Source organism: Saccoglossus kowalevskii, chromosome 14, assembly GCF_978046115.1.
Source record: "Saccoglossus kowalevskii chromosome 14, keSacKowa6.1, whole genome shotgun sequence".
Lineage (NCBI taxonomy): Eukaryota > Metazoa > Hemichordata > Enteropneusta > Harrimaniidae > Saccoglossus > Saccoglossus kowalevskii.
The window spans coordinates 36,132,781-36,149,894 of record NC_140654.1 but is presented as its reverse complement, the minus strand read 5'-3'; the positions used below and the strand labels follow the sequence as shown (position 1 = coordinate 36,149,894).

At 42.3% G+C, this 17,114-nt stretch overlaps 1 protein-coding gene across 3 annotated transcripts in view; it reads right to left on the bottom strand.

Moving 5' to 3' along the window:
• LOC102802756 (extracellular sulfatase Sulf-1-like) overlaps positions 1-17,114 on the bottom strand; it is a 219,694-nt gene that overhangs the window by 183,686 nt on the left and 18,894 nt on the right. Inside the window, exon 1 of one of the 3 annotated variants that reach the window (XM_085508185.1) lies at positions 4,711-4,786. The exons of the other annotated variants lie outside the window; for them this stretch is intronic. The gene's annotated coding sequence lies outside the window, so the exon portion shown is untranslated. Of the gene's footprint in view, positions 1-4,710; positions 4,787-17,114 lie in introns of those variants that run through there. 3 annotated transcript variants of the gene reach the window in all.

Genomic DNA, 17,114 nt, shown 5'->3' with positions numbered 1-17,114 from the left:
AGAGAATTAATATGAACAAATTTTAACCCAAAATTAATCAGGCCTGTCTATTGTCCTAGAGCATTTATGTACCAAATTTTATTCAAATGTGATGATCAGTAATTGAGATATCAGTGTTAATTAATTATGTTAATTAGGTGATTAATAAGCATAAATATTTACCAAAAACTAATTGGGTTTCTGCATAGTTCTCTTTAAAAGTTTCATTAAAATCCAATTTGTGGTTCTTTATATATCAGTGGAACATTATGCAAATTAGGTAATTAATATCCAATTAAAACTAATTAGATCTCTGCATAATCCTAGAAGATCTATGTAGCAAGTCTCATTGAAATATGATGATTACTACTTGATATATCAAAAGCTGAAAATTAATTAATTATGCAAATTAGATAATTAATATGTACTCATATTACCCTAAAAACTATCAGGTTTGTGCAGTGTCCTGACATCTATGTACCAAGTGTCATTGAAATGTGATGATTACTACTTGAAATATCAAAAACTGAAAATTAATTAATTATGCAAATTAGGTAATTAATATGTACTGATATTAGCCTAAAACTATCAGGTCTGTGCAGTGTCCTATGATGTCTATGTACCAATTATTTCATTGAAATGTGATGATTACTACTTGAAATATCAGAAGCTGAAAATTAATTAATTATGCTAATTAGATAATTAATATGTACTGATATTACCCAAAAAACTATCAGGTCTGTGCAGTGTCCTATGACATCTATGTACTAAGTGTCATTGAAATGTGATGATTACTACTTGAAAAATCAAAAGCTGAAAATTAATTAATTATGCTAATTAGATAATTAATATGTACTGATATTACCCAAAAAACTATCAGGTCTGTGCAGTGTCCTATGACATCTATGTACCAAGTTTTATTGAAATGTGATGATTAGTACTTGAGATATCAGTGGAAAAGCTGAAAATTGATTAATCATTATGCAAATTAGGTAATTAATATTGCACAGATTTTTACCCAAAACTAATCAAATCTGTGCATTAGTTTGGAGCATCTGTGTGCCAAGTTTCATCAAAATCCAATGAGTGGTTCTTTAGATATCAGTGGAACAGTCATGAAACAGCTAAAAATCAGCTAATTATCATGCAAATTAGGTAATTAATATGCATGGATTTTTACCAAAACCTAATCAAATCTGCGCATTGGCCCCGAGCATCTACGCACCAAGTTTCATATCAGTGGAACAGACGGACACACATACACACACAGACACACTAACTGCAAAGACTCCCTTTTTGTGCTTCGCACACGGGAGTCAAACATTGACACGGATGACAGACGCCGACGGACAATCGTATGATAAGCTCCGCTCGACAAAGTCGACAGCGGAGCTAAAAAAGGTATGATAGATATCCTTTAAATGTTTTGAAGGGCACCATAGGAAACTTATATTGTTTATTTGTGTGTATGTGTGCAAGATTAATTGTAAAAATGTGCGCGACTGGTAACATTTTAGCAGGGCTTGTAACTTTGATGACATGATGTATAATGAATATATGAAATTTGAACAGAATCAGTCAAAGTATGTATAGCATGTCTAATGAATGTACAGAGTTTGAACAAAATCCATGAAATGCTTGATTTTTTGAGTTTTTTGAAGAAAAGTGGCCATTTTGAATTGGATGGTCAAACCAATAAATCTCTACATCTATTACAGGAATGCCAGAAATGCTTGATTTCAATACAAAAATTGCAGTCATTTGGCCATCTAAGAAATAGGTCTGGGCGCACACACACACGAACAGACAAAAAAAGATCAAACCATAAGTCCAAGTTTTTGGACTGCATCCGAATGGGGACTAAAAACAAGTTGAAAGTAGTTAATTAGTATTAAAATTCTGTGAATTTTTATGGAGGACATGGATTCATTTTTATTATAAGACTCCCAGGGAACAATTCTTCTGGATCTAATTAACTCGAGTGTGCGAAAAGTAGAGGATAATTAAAAATGGCGACAAAGGTTTTTTTACTTTACGGTATTTACTTTTTTTCTTCATGAACCAACGACAAAGTTTTTGACCACCAAAACGTAATTAGATAATAATGCCATTAGGTTCATGTGCTGCAAGTTACAGTGCACCTATCTAGCAGTAGTCCCACAGAAAATGATTTAGCTCAAATTTTGTGTCAAAATCCTGAAAATATCCATTTTTATGCAATCTAACCAGACAATTTTTTATGTGAAAGGTAGTAAATTGAATTACTAACATTGAACATGTTCAGGTCAATGACCTCATAGTTAACACTTTCCAACATTTATATTAGACGCAGAAGCACCATAGGACATGTGAAAAAGTGAAAATGTCAGCACAATTTATTTTTTGTTTGCATCATTGACTATCACATTTAATTGAACAAGTCATTGAAAATGACACAGTCCCCGTTAAGTTCTCAATGTGCTCGTCATATTAAAGCGAAGGGGTTGTCGCGAGTGTGTCCTTGAAACTTGAGTTCCAAGTGGCGTATACAACAGATTGTTTATTTACATCAAAACACATGTTTCGTGTCATAGTAATATGGCCAAAATAAAAACAGCTGTTATTCAGCCATCTTTGATCTGATTATGAAACACACTGATATGTATGATGTATGTGCCAAATACGAATGAAAATGGTACATAAATTGTGGAAATATAGTAGTAAGCCCGAAAAGTCAGATGGCTGTCAATCAGCCATCCTTGACCAGATTTTGAAACAAATTGTCATGGACATGCATCCTAACATGTATAATCTATGTACCAAGTTTGAATGACAACTGACAAAGCATGTCCAAAATACAACATTTTCAAAAAACAAGATGGCTGCCAGTCGGCCATTTTGAATCAAATCACTAAACCACTGCATGTGCATATGTTCCACATAAGGTACTAGGCACATGCAAAGAATGAACGAAATCGGTCTACAGGATTCTGAAATATGACGTTGGATAGACTGATGCATGAACAAACAGACACACAGACGATCGGACAGACAAACTCAGAAACTCATGGACGGTCGGGGACATGTATCCTAACATGTATGATCTATGTACTAAATTTGAATGAAAACTGACAAAGCATGTCCAAAATACGACATTTTCAAAAAACAAGATGGCTGCCAGTCTGCCATCTTTGATCCAAATGTGAAATAAATCATCATGGACATGTATCCTAACATGTATAATCTATGTACCAAGTTTGAATGAAAACTGACAAAGCATGTCCAAAATACAACATTTTCAAAAAACAAGATGGCTGCCAGTCGGCCATTTTGAATCGAATTGCTAAACCACTGCATGTGCATATGTCCCACATAAAGTACTAGGCACATGCAAAGAATGAACAGAATCGGTCCAAGGGATTCTGAGATATGACTCCGGACGGGCGCATGGACGCACAGACTGACGGAGACCGAATTATAAGTTCCCGTTTTCGGACTTCGTCCAAACGGGGACTAATTATTAACACAAACAGAGTAAAACAGAAAGTATGCACTCATGCAGGATAGCATCAACTTGATATGATAAGTATACTGCCTTCATGTATGGAGACATTCTTGTGATTACCTAATAGCATATTGTATCCCAGTAGAAATAAGCAAATCTACAGTATGATACTTCTCATTACAATTATTGACAGGATGTACATAGCACTCCCTTTATCCCGTGTGATGACTCATTACAACATGTATTCTCTCAGTATCTTCATATTGAAAACATTTCTCTTTAAAATGAAGCATAAATGTTTTGACTGGTGATAACTTGATATAGATACTGACCTCAATGTTACCCTCAATATTTAACATATACTTTTTATTTGTTTCCACTAGAATTATCTGTTTTTCTATTTACAAATTTAACCTTTTATAAAACTTTATTGACCTTGAACCTGAAAAGAATGTCATCTACTTAAATAAATCAATTTTTAATAATGGCTCATTTTCATAGCAATAGAAAATACTTATATAATTTAGTATGTATTGTGTTTCTAAGTAGGCCATACCTGGTTAATAATGTTGCCAGTCAGATCATATTTTGTTATTATTACCAGTCAGGCCATAACTGGTTAATAATAGTGTTACCAATCAGGTCATATCTAGTTCAATAATGTAGTATTATTTGGTAAACTTGTTAATTTGATAATTATTTACTATATGAATTCTTTTATTGATTCACATTTATTCTGTTTGGACTATAGTATATTTTCTAGGTATTTTTTATCAATGTAATCAATACTGCACTATTGTGATTTTATTCACAGCGTCCTACTATTTCCATTAAGAAACATGATTTTAAAATTCATATAGATATTTTCACTCACAGAACCACTTTCCCTAGGAATATCAGCAACATGCAAATCATATAATACACATACTGTAAATTTTTACTGCTTTATTTTTGCTATTTCATGATTTTATGGCATTCATGGTGAAAAAATTATTTGAAAGTGACTGACACTGTGTCAAAAAAAAAACAGAGAAATTTTCAATGCAATAACATTTTGTGATATAAATCGACATACGAAAATTTGTCTCTTGTACGAATTGAAGTGATTCACAGCAAAAACCATCTATCATCCAAAGTAACCAAACATAGCCTATCCAATCTTATTAGCACATTTGTTCTCTGACATATCACATATCACCAGTATAATAAGAATTTCTTAAAATTTAGTTGAAATTAAGTAACCTTACCAACCAGACAGTGTCCTTGGCTTGTAATCTACTGTGCAATGCTACATCTGTTCTTTGGCTAGCTTTTATTGGTTTTATGCAAATCACTCGGCTTTGCCCAAGGGGCATGTAAAGACAAACTGAGCACCGCCTATTTTTGTCACTTCTCAAATGGTCTCAGATTACTTCACATGAATAATACATTTACCTTCAGTTACTCGACTATTCCATTATAAAACAAGGGTGTAAGTAAAAACAGATTGTGGGGACATCTAACTCCACATCTACTCATAATTATTTTAACTGAAATATCCTTCGTAAGTTAAAGAACATTTTTGCAGACCTTGCTTGATATAAAGATTCCCTTCCGCTACGATAAAAGATAACACCCCTTTAGACTCAATATAATGACCATGTTTTCTCAATTGAGACAAGCCATTGTCACAATAAAACCTTTGAATACTAGTAGTTATTCAGTGTTTATAGCTCAAATAGAAAATTTGAAAATCAAACTCTTGATAAAATAAATGATATACCAAAAGAAATATATAATTGTTGACATTTATCAATGAATAATTCATAAACAATAATCATCATTTGTTGTGAATCATTGGATTAAATCACCATTGCACAACAGAAGTTACAAATCCTTGAAAAGTCATATAAGGGTTCAATAAACTATTTTAGACTGTGTGACGAAACAATCTGCAATTTGAATTGTAACAAGTCTTTAGACATAGCTGATTTAACATCATAAAAAGACATACTTCAGGGAGAAAAAAAACTAATTTCCAAACTTAGTGAATGTCAGTATGGGTCAGTGAACATATTGTAGCACAAATTTAGAGTTGTGAATGAATGGTACCTTGTTGATTGATTGTTATGTTTTTGCTCACTGCTGAAAAGCTTATATGTAGGATATACATAATTCATGATAACCTAATCAAAAGATTCCTACAGGGACTTTACAGTGAAATGGCTTACATTAGACATACACAAAAGACGAATACTTGGATTATAACATGGGTACCCTGAATCCAGCCATCTGATTGGCTGAAGCAAGGTCTCATATCTGGCATTAGAAGACCTGTGATTCCATCTGAAACTGAAAAAACAAGCAGCCTATCGGCTGAGATAGCTCCGCTGTTAGCAATGCACATTTCAATTAAAGAACTGAAGACATCATTAGAAAATGAACAATATTTATAGTATCAAAGCAATCGGACTTGCAGTTTTTAACAAGAAGTCAAAAAATATCACTTTCTACCAAAAATGACAAAAATATTCACCAAAATTAGAGAATTGAAGATATCATCATGAAATGAACAAATCTGAGAAAGGTCTACCTGTAATATCTATATATGTAATATCAAAGCAAATGAACTTTTGGTTTTTAACAAGAAGTCGAAAATATCACTTTTTACCAAAAATTACAAAAATATTCACCAAAATTAGAGAATTGAAGATATCATCACGAAATGAACAAATCTGAGAAAGGTCTACATGTAGTATCTATATATGTAATATCAAAGCAATTGAACTAATGGTTTTTAACAAGAAGTCGAAAATATCACTTTCTACCAAAAATGACAAAAATACACCAAGTATCAAAGCATTCAGGCTTGTAGTTTTCAAGAAGTCGAAAAAGTAAAACATTGACACGGACGACGGACGCCGACGACGACGACGGACGCTGACAGACAATCACTCATATGATAAGCTCCGCTCGACAGAGTCAACAGCGGAGCTAAAAATGGCTTAAATATCTAACTGAATTCAAATTGCATGACTGAGCACTGTTCATAAAGTGATTGTGGCTGTGTGATCAACTGATCAAAACTACTACGAGGTTATTACAAGGATACCGAAAAGTATGCAAGAAGACAGTACAGTATACTGTCCTAGGGGCATATCTTGTGGTATCCGCATAATAACCATATTATTATACATCTTTTCCTTCCAAGGATACATCATGGGAATGCCGAAATCCAAAAAGTTTAGAACAGAATCGGCAAATATTGTGTACAGTCCGATCAAACCCTAGTGGCAGCCATGTTTGTTTTTATAATTATTATTCCGTATTTGGAATTTGCATTTCCTAATATGGTAGGATGAAAATAATCTTAATATACTGTAAAATTACAGCTCGCTGTAACTTATGGCATTACGGTAACAGATGTATAATAATTATTGTCAAATTGCCAAAAATGGAATTATATTGCGCATTTTGCTAGGTAACTTTCTGTGAGGAATGTGCTTGTTCATTGCAGTATAACGTTAAAATTGAACATGTGACATCATCAGCATGTCTTGTCACTCGGCGAGCCTGTCATTCATTTTGTAAAAGCAAAGAATCACAACTAAAAACATTGTATTTTACTGATTTGCTCTGTTTATGTGTAGAAATAGTACATTATCACTAGTTCATTTGGAAACATAATGAAAAAAAATTGTGAAATCATTACATAACGCAACATTGAAAATCGGAGTATTATGTTTTCAAAATTATCACTTTATAAGGTGTTTATAAAAAACATGGCTCTGTAACACTCCTTAGAATAGTAGTATAATCCAAGAAAAGTCACAGAATTGAAAATTTACACATAGCAAAGTGAAATGAACAGTGCACAGTGTCAGGGCTCCCACTACCCGATTGCCACATCGCCAATTGCGATAACAAATTCCAATTGACTAATACTATTCCGATGTGGCAAAAAAATTGGCGAGTACTTAGACCTGAACATACAATCATGTAATTAGAAGTCAATATTTATTGTGGTGAACGTAGTGATAACTGGAATGACGGAAGCACTAACAGTCTATTGTACTGAGAAACAGACGCTAACCTCGATTTGCATAACCACTGCGTCTATTAAACAGCTGTGTTACATGCACATGTGCACTCACAGTTAGATATTTCTAAAATCATCGAAGTATGTTCGTGTTTTATCGGAACAACTTCGAGAGTACCCGAAATTAAATTTTGTTACGCCAAGTTGGTTCGTAAGTTTTCGTTGTTATTTTTAAATGCTGGCAGTAGCACTTCCGGGATCAAAAAGACCAATAAGTTCGCGACACATTTCCATAACAATGGCATTCAAACGAACACTGACCAACTTTTGGAGAATGATTTGGAAAAAAAATCTCAGGAGCAATGTTCTGCGTCAGAAACGAGAAAAGACGCAAAATAAAATCAGAATGGTTTTCACGCTACCCGTGGTTGATGTACGAATCTGAGAAACAACTGTTCTTTTGCAAATTGTGTATTGCAGCAGGTAGAAGCAATATCTTCACCACAGGTAAATGATCAGAAAATCCAAAAGCAGACGATTTTTCAAAACACAAGTCATTGAAAATGACAGTCCCTGTTAAATTTTTGAAAGTTCTCTTTGTGCTCGTCATATCAAAGCGAAGGGGTTGTCACGAGCGTGTCCTTGAAACTTGAGTTCCAAGTGGCGTATACAACAGATTGTTTATTTACATCAAAATACGTATTCCGTGTAGTAGTAATATGGCCAAAAATAAAAACAGCCGTTGTAGCCGCCAATTTAAAGGACTATGACAGTTGTCTGGTTTTGCGTTATACGTTTCTTGAATTGTATTTTTTACTATACGTAAGTGTTCCAAATATAGCGTAGTTAGTGTGAAATCACATTTAGTGAGGGAGGCCATTAGGGGGTACCCCTATTGGCAGCAGTTCTAGAATCCAACAGTTTGTTTACAAGACTGGACGGCTGCATAGTAGTTTTATGGTTTCTCTTTGATTTAGACGGTTTCTCACTTCACTTATACAGCAAACGTCACGATTTGAATCTTGTATTTACCTACCTGTTAGTGAACTGTTGGAAGGAATCGTTACGCAATAAATGTATAAAGTTGCACTGTTATCGCAGTCTGCTAGTTTGTTATTGTCAGCACTTCGCCGTCTGCACGCGATCTGCACGAGAACTTGTACGTACAAATAGGACGATTTATTCTGGTGGGTTACATATTTAGTATCGATTGGGAACTTATAAAACTCATGCGGAATTACTATAGGAAACTAGTGTTTTCGATTATCCTAGTACGATTTGCGACTACAGTCGTTATTTGGCCATCTTTTATCTGATTATGAAACACACTGATATGTATGATGCATGTGCCAAATACGAATGAAAATGGTACATAAATTGTGGAAATATAGTAGTAAGGCCAAAAAGTCAGATGGCTGTAAATCGGCCATCCTTGACCAGATTTTGAAACAAATTGTCATAGACATGTATCCTAACATGCATCATCTATGTACCAGGTTTGAATGACAACTGACAAAGCATGTCAAAATACAACATTTTTAAAAAACAAGATGGCTGCCGCATAACCATTGCATGTGCATATGTCCCACATAAGGTACTAGGCACATGCAAAGAATGAACTGAATCGGTCCACAGGATTCTGAAATATGACTCTGGACAGACTGACGCACGGACAGACAGACGGACACACGGACGGACAGACTCAGGAACTCACAGACAGTCGGGGACATGTATCCTGACATGTATGATCTATGTACTAATTTTGAATGAAAACTGACAAAGCATGTCCAAAATATGACATTTTCAAAAAGTCAGATGGCTACCAGTCGGCCATCTTTGATCCAATTGTGAAATAAATCGTCATGGAGATGTATACTACCATGTATAATCTAAGTACCAAGTTTGAATGAAAACTGACAAAGCATGCAAGATGGCTGCCAATCGGCCATTTTGAATCGAATCGCTAAACCACTGCATGTGCATATGTCCCACATAAAGTACTAGGCACATGCAAAGAATGAACAGAATCGGTCCAAGGGATTCTGAGATATGACTCCGGACGGGCGCATGGACGCACAGACTGACGGACGGACGGACGGACGGACGGACGGAGACCGAATTATAAGTCTAATAAAAAAAGTAATGATCGTAAGTTCGCTGTTATTGAAGAGATGCCTTGAGCAGCAACGAATGCGTACAGTGCCGTCAACGAGGCTATTTTATTGGTTTCTTTTTTGTAAACTCAAAATGTATACGTAATATTTTTATTTGTGTGCAGAATACATTGTATCATGTACCAATTATTACTGAAATCAGTAGCACAAGGTTTAATTTACATTTCTAAGTAAAATAGCAATATTTTTCTTTCTTTTTTTGAAATTATTAATTAATTACTGATGGTTAAAATTTAGGGTCCGGACCTCACTGAGTTTAACATTGATAACAGTTTTCAACTGCACTTAAACCAACATTTCAACAGAAAGTTCATGTGGGGAAGGCTGATAAAACCATGTATTCTAGAGAATATGTTGCCTTCAAATGTCTTGATAATAAACAAGGAGAGGAAACACGTTGTGACGATGGAAAATAAAGTAAAATGAAATCATATTTTAGTGTCTCCTTTTTTTTTTTTTATTATTCCTTTTCAAATTCCCCACAATTAATTTTCTGACTAACCAGAATTGAAAATGGCTAAGAAAAAATGAATCTGGCTAAAGTAATGGCTAAAGTTGGTATTTTGGTAAAGGGAGCCCTGAGTATTTCTTGTGCGAGCATGTTATAATGAGGTTATACTGGGGAAACTATATGCTTGGGCATTTGGAGGCAGATATAAGATCTCTGTGGGTAAAATTAGCATATCTGAGGCAGATAATAACCTCGCTATTTAATGCACTAATTATATTCCTTACCAAATACCCATGCTTGCCATTTATAACTTCTGAATACAATGTGATGGGATAAAGCTTTGGTTTGGTTTGGTTTCCATGGTAGGCAGCATCTACCAATCCCAGTAGGAACCATGGTAGGCAGCCTCTACCAATCCCAGTAGGAACCATGGTAGGCAGCCTCTACCAATCCCAGTAGGAACCATGGTAGGCAGCCTCTACCAATCCCAGTAGGAACCATGGTAGGCAGCCTCTACCAATCCCAGTAGGAACCATGGTAGGCAGCCTCTACCAATCCCAGTAGGCACCATGGTAGGCAGCATCTACCAATCCCAGTAGGAACCATGGTAGGCAGCCTCTACCAATCCCAGTAGGAACCATGGTAGGCAGCCTCTACCAATCCCAGTAGGCACCATGGTAGGCAGCCTCTACCAATCCCAGTAGGCACCATGGTAGGCAGCCTCTACCAATCCCAGTAGGCACCATGGTAGGCAGCATCTACCAATCCCAGTAGGAACCATGGTAGGCAGCCTCTACCAATCCCAGTAGGAACCATGGTAGGCAGCCTCTACCAATCCCAGTAGGAACCATGGTAGGCAGCCTCTACCAATCCCAGTAGGCACCATGGTAGGCAGCATCTACCAATCCCAGTAGGCACCATGGTAGGCAGCCTCTACCAATCCCAGTAGGAACCATGGTAGGCAGCCTCCACCAATCCCAGTAGGCACCATGGTAGGCAGCATCTACCAATCCCAGTAGGCACCATGGTAGGCAGCCTCTACCAATCCCAGTAGGAACCATGGTAGGCAGCCTCTACCAATCCCAGTAGGAACCATGGTAGGCAGCCTCTACCAATCCCAGTAGGAACCATGGTAGGCAGCCTCTACCAATCCCAGTAGGCACCATGGTAGGCAGCCTCTACCAATCCCAGTAGGCACCATGGTAGGCAGCCTCTACCAATCCCAGTAGGCACCATGGTAGGCAGCATCTACCAATCCCAGTAGGAACCATGGTAGGCAGCCTCTACCAATCCCAGTAGGAACCATGGTAGGCAGCCTCTACCAATCCCAGTAGGAACCATGGTAGGCAGCCTCTACCAATCCCAGTAGGCACCATGGTAGGCAGCATCTACCAATCCCAGTAGGCACCATGGTAGGCAGCCTCTACCAATCCCAGTAGGAACCATGGTAGGCAGCCTCCACCAATCCCAGTAGGCACCATGGTAGGCAGCATCTACCAATCCCAGTAGGCACCATGGTAGGCAGCCTCTACCAATCCCAGTAGGAACCATGGTAGGCAGCCTCTACCAATCCCAGTAGGAACCATGGTAGGCAGCCTCTACCAATCCCAGTAGGAACCATGGTAGGCAGCCTCTACCAATCCCAGTAGGAACCATGGTAGGCAGCCTCTACCAATCCCAGTAGGAACCATGGTAGGCAGCCTCTACCAATCCCAGTAGGAACCATGGTAGGCAGCCTCTACCAATCCCAGTAGGCACCATGGTTGGCAGCCTCTACCAATCCCAGTAGGCACCATGATAGGCTGCCCCTACCAATCCCAGTAGGAACCATGATAGGCTGCCTCTACCAATCCCAGTAGGCACCATGGTAGGCAGCCTCTACCAATCCCAGTAGGCACCATGGTAGGCAGCCTCTACCAATCCCAGTAGGCACCATGGTAGGCAGCCTCTACCAATCCCAGTAGGCACCATGGTAGGCAGCCTCTACCAATCCCAGTAGGCACCATGGTAGGCAGCCTCTACCAATCCCAGTAGGCACCATGGTAGGCAGCCTCTACCAATCCCAGTAGGCACCATGGTAGGCAGCCTCTACCAATCCCAGTAGGCACCATGGTAGGCAGCCTCTACCAATCCCAGTAGGCACCATGGTAGGCAGCCTCTACCAATCCCAGTAGGCACCATGGTAGGCAGCCTCTACCAATCCCAGTAGGCACCATGGTAGGCAGCCTCTACCAATCCCAGTAGGCACCATGGTAGGCAGCCTCTACCAATCCCAGTAGGCACCATGGTAGGCAGCCTCTACCAATCCCAGTAGGAACCATGGTAGGCAGCATCTACCAATCCCAGTAGGAACCATGGTAGGCAGTCTCTACCAATCCCAGTAGGAACCCTGGTAGGCAGCCTCTACCAATCCCAGTAGGCACCATGATAGGCTGCCTCTACCAATCCCAGTAGGCACCATGATAGGCTGCCTCTACCAATCCCAGTAGGAACCATGATAGGCTGCCTCTACCAATCCCAGTAGGCACCATGGTAGGCAGCATCTACCAATCCCAGTAGGAACCATGGTAGGCAGTCTCTACCAATCCCAGTAGGCACCATGGTAGGCAGCCTCTACCAATCCCAGTAGGCACCATGGTAGGCAGCCTCTACCAATCCCAGTAGGCACCATGGTAGGCAGCCTCTACCAATCCCAGTAGGCACCATGGTAGGCAGCATCTACCAATCCCAGTAGGAATCATGGTAGGCAGCATCTACCAATCCCAGTAGGAATCATGGTAGGCAGCATCTACCAATCCCAGTAGGCACCATGGTAGGCAGCCTCTACCAATCCCAGTAGGCACCATGGTAGGCAGCCTCTACCAATCCCAGTAGGCACCATGGTAGGCAGCATCTACCAATCCCAGTAGGAATCATGGTAGGCAGCCTCCACCAATCCCAGTAGGCACCATGGTAGGCAGCCTCTACCAATCCCAGTAGGAACCATGGTAGGCAGTCTCTACCAATCCCAGTAGGAACCCTGGTAGGCAGCATCTACCAATCCCAGTAGGCACCATGATAGGCTGCCTCTACCAATCCCAGTAGGCACCATGGTAGGCTGCCTCTACCAATCCCAGTAGGCACCATGGTAGGCTGCCTCTACCAATCCCAGTAGGAACCATGGTAGGCAGCCTCTACCAATCCCAGTAGGCACCATGGTAGGCAGCCTCTACCAATCCCAGTAGGCACCATGGTAGGCAGCCTCTACCAATCCCAGTAGGCACCATGGTAGGCAGCCTCTACCAATCCCAGTAGGAACCATGGTAGGCAGCATCTACCAATCCCAGTAGGAACCATGGTAGGCAGCATCTACCAATCCCAGTAGGAACCATGGTAGGCAGCCTCTACCAATCCCAGTAGGAACCATGGTAGGCAGCCTCTACCAATCCCAGTAGGAACCATGGTAGGCAGCCTCTACCAATCCCAGTAGGAACCATGGTAGGCAGCCTCTACCAATCCCAGTAGGAACCATGGTTGGCAGCCTCTACCAATCCCAGTAGGCACCATGGTAGGCAGCCTCTACCAATCCCAGTAGGCACCATGGTTGGCAGCCCCTACCAATCCCAGTAGGCACCATGATAGGCTGCCCCTACCAATCCCAGTAGGAACCATGATAGGCTGCCCCTACCAATCCCAGTAGGAACCATGATAGGCTGCCTCTACCAATCCCAGTAGGCACCATGGTAGGCAGCCTCTACCAATCCCAGTAGGCACCATGGTAGGCAGCCTCTACCAATCCCGGTAGGCACCATGGTAGGCAGCCTCTACCAATCCCGGTAGGCACCATGGTAGGCAGCCTCTACCAATCCCAGTAGGCACCATGGTAGGCAGCCTCTACCAATCCCAGTAGGCACCATGGTAGGCAGCATCTACCAATCCCAGTAGGAACCATGGTAGGCAGCATCTACCAATCCCAGTAGGAACCATGGTAGGCAGCATCTACCAATCCCAGTAGGAACCATGGTAGGCAGCATCTACCAATCCCAGTAGGAACCATGGTAGGCAGCATCTACCAATCCCAGTAGGAACCATGGTAGGCAGCCTCTACCAATCCCAGTAGGCACCATGGTAGGCAGCCTCTACCAATCCCAGTAGGAACCATGATAGGCTGCCCCTACCAATCCCAGTAGGAACCATGGTAGGCAGCCTCTACCAATCCCAGTAGGAACCATGGTAGGCTGCCTCTACCAATCCCAGTAGGAACCATGGTAGGCAGCCTCTACCAATCCCAGTAGGAACCATGGTAGGCAGCCTCTACCAATCCCAGTAGGAACCATGGTAGGCAGCCTCTACCAATCCCAGTAGGAACCATGGTAGGCAGTCTCTACCAATCCCAGTAGGAACCATGGTAGGCAGTCTCTACCAATCCCAGTAGGAACCATGGTAGGCAGCATCTACCAATCCCAGTAGGCACCATGGTAGGCAGCCTCTACCAATCCCAGTAGGAACCATGGTAGGCAGCCTCTACCAATCCCAGTAGGAACCATGGTAGGCAGTCTCTACCAATCCCAGTAGGAACCATGGTAGGCAGCCTCTACCAATCCCAGTAGGAACCATGGTAGGCAGCCTCTACCAATCCCAGTAGGCACCATGGTAGGCTGCCTCTACCAATCCCAGTAGGAACCATGGTAGGCAGTCTCTACCAATCCCCGTAGGAACCATGGTAGGCTGCCTCTACCAATCCCAGTAGGAACCATGGTAGGCTGCCTCTACCAATCCCAGTAGGCACCATGGTTGGCAGCCTCTACCAATCCCAGTAGGCACCATGATAGGCTGCCTCTACCAATCCCAGTAGGAACCATGATAGGCAGCCTCTACCAATCCCAGTAGGCACCATGGTAGGCAGCCTCTACCAATCCCAGTAGGCACCATGGTAGGCAGCATCTACCAATCCCAGTAGGCACCATGGTAGGCAGCATCTACCAATCCCAGTAGGAACCATGGTAGGCAGCATCTACCAATCCCAGTAGGAACCATGGTAGGCAGCCTCTACCAATCCCAGTAGGCACCATGGTAGGCAGTCTCTACCAATCCCAGTAGGCACCATGGTAGGCAGTCTCTACCAATCCCAGTAGGCACCATGATAGGCTGCCTCTACCAATCCCAGTAGGAACCATGGTAGGCAGCCTCTACCAATCCCGGTAGGCACCATGATAGGCTGCCTCTACCAATCCCAGTAGGCACCATCATAGGCTGCCTCTACCAATCCCAGTAGGAACCATGATAGGCTGCCTCTACCAATCCCAGTAGGCACCATGGTAGGCAGCATCTACCAATCCCAGTAGGAACCATGGTAGGCAGTCTCTACCAATCCCAGTAGGCACCATGGTAGGCAGCCTCTACCAATCCCAGTAGGCACCATGGTAGGCAGCCTCTACCAATCCCAGTAGGCACCATGGTAGGCAGCCTCTACCAATCCCAGTAGGCACCATGGTAGGCAGCATCTACCAATCCCAGTAGGAATCATGGTAGGCAGCATCTACCAATCCCAGTAGGAATCATGGTAGGCAGCATCTACCAATCCCAGTAGGCACCATGGTAGGCAGCCTCTACCAATCCCAGTAGGCACCATGGTAGGCAGCCTCTACCAATCCCAGTAGGCACCATGGTAGGCAGCATCTACCAATCCCAGTAGGAATCATGGTAGGCAGCCTCCACCAATCCCAGTAGGCACCATGGTAGGCAGCCTCTACCAATCCCAGTAGGAACCATGGTAGGCAGTCTCTACCAATCCCAGTAGGAACCCTGGTAGGCAGCATCTACCAATCCCAGTAGGCACCATGATAGGCTGCCTCTACCAATCCCAGTAGGCACCATGGTAGGCTGCCTCTACCAATCCCAGTAGGCACCATGGTAGGCTGCCTCTACCAATCCCAGTAGGAACCATGGTAGGCAGCCTCTACCAATCCCAGTAGGCACCATGGTAGGCAGCCTCTACCAATCCCAGTAGGCACCATGGTAGGCAGCCTCTACCAATCCCAGTAGGCACCATGGTAGGCAGCCTCTACCAATCCCAGTAGGAACCATGGTAGGCAGCATCTACCAATCCCAGTAGGAACCATGGTAGGCAGCATCTACCAATCCCAGTAGGAACCATGGTAGGCAGCCTCTACCAATCCCAGTAGGAACCATGGTAGGCAGCCTCTACCAATCCCAGTAGGAACCATGGTAGGCAGCCTCTACCAATCCCAGTAGGAACCATGGTAGGCAGCCTCTACCAATCCCAGTAGGAACCATGGTTGGCAGCCTCTACCAATCCCAGTAGGCACCATGGTAGGCAGCCTCTACCAATCCCAGTAGGCACCATGGTTGGCAGCCCCTACCAATCCCAGTAGGCACCATGATAGGCTGCCCCTACCAATCCCAGTAGGAACCATGATAGGCTGCCCCTACCAATCCCAGTAGGAACCATGATAGGCTGCCTCTACCAATCCCAGTAGGCACCATGGTAGGCAGCCTCTACCAATCCCAGTAGGCACCATGGTAGGCAGCCTCTACCAATCCCGGTAGGCACCATGGTAGGCAGCCTCTACCAATCCCGGTAGGCACCATGGTAGGCAGCCTCTACCAATCCCAGTAGGCACCATGGTAGGCAGCCTCTACCAATCCCAGTAGGCACCATGGTAGGCAGCATCTACCAATCCCAGTAGGAACCATGGTAGGCAGCATCTACCAATCCCAGTAGGAACCATGGTAGGCAGCATCTACCAATCCCAGTAGGAACCATGGTAGGCAGCATCTACCAATCCCAGTAGGAACCATGGTAGGCAGCATCTACCAATCCCAGTAGGAACCATGGTAGGCAGCCTCTACCAATCCCAGTAGGCACCATGGTAGGCAGCCTCTACCAATCCCAGTAGGAACCATGATAGGCTGCCCCTACCAATCCCAGTAGGAACCATGGTAGGCAGCCTCTACCAATCCCAGTAGGAACCATGGTAGGCTGCCTCTACCAATCCCAGTAGGAAC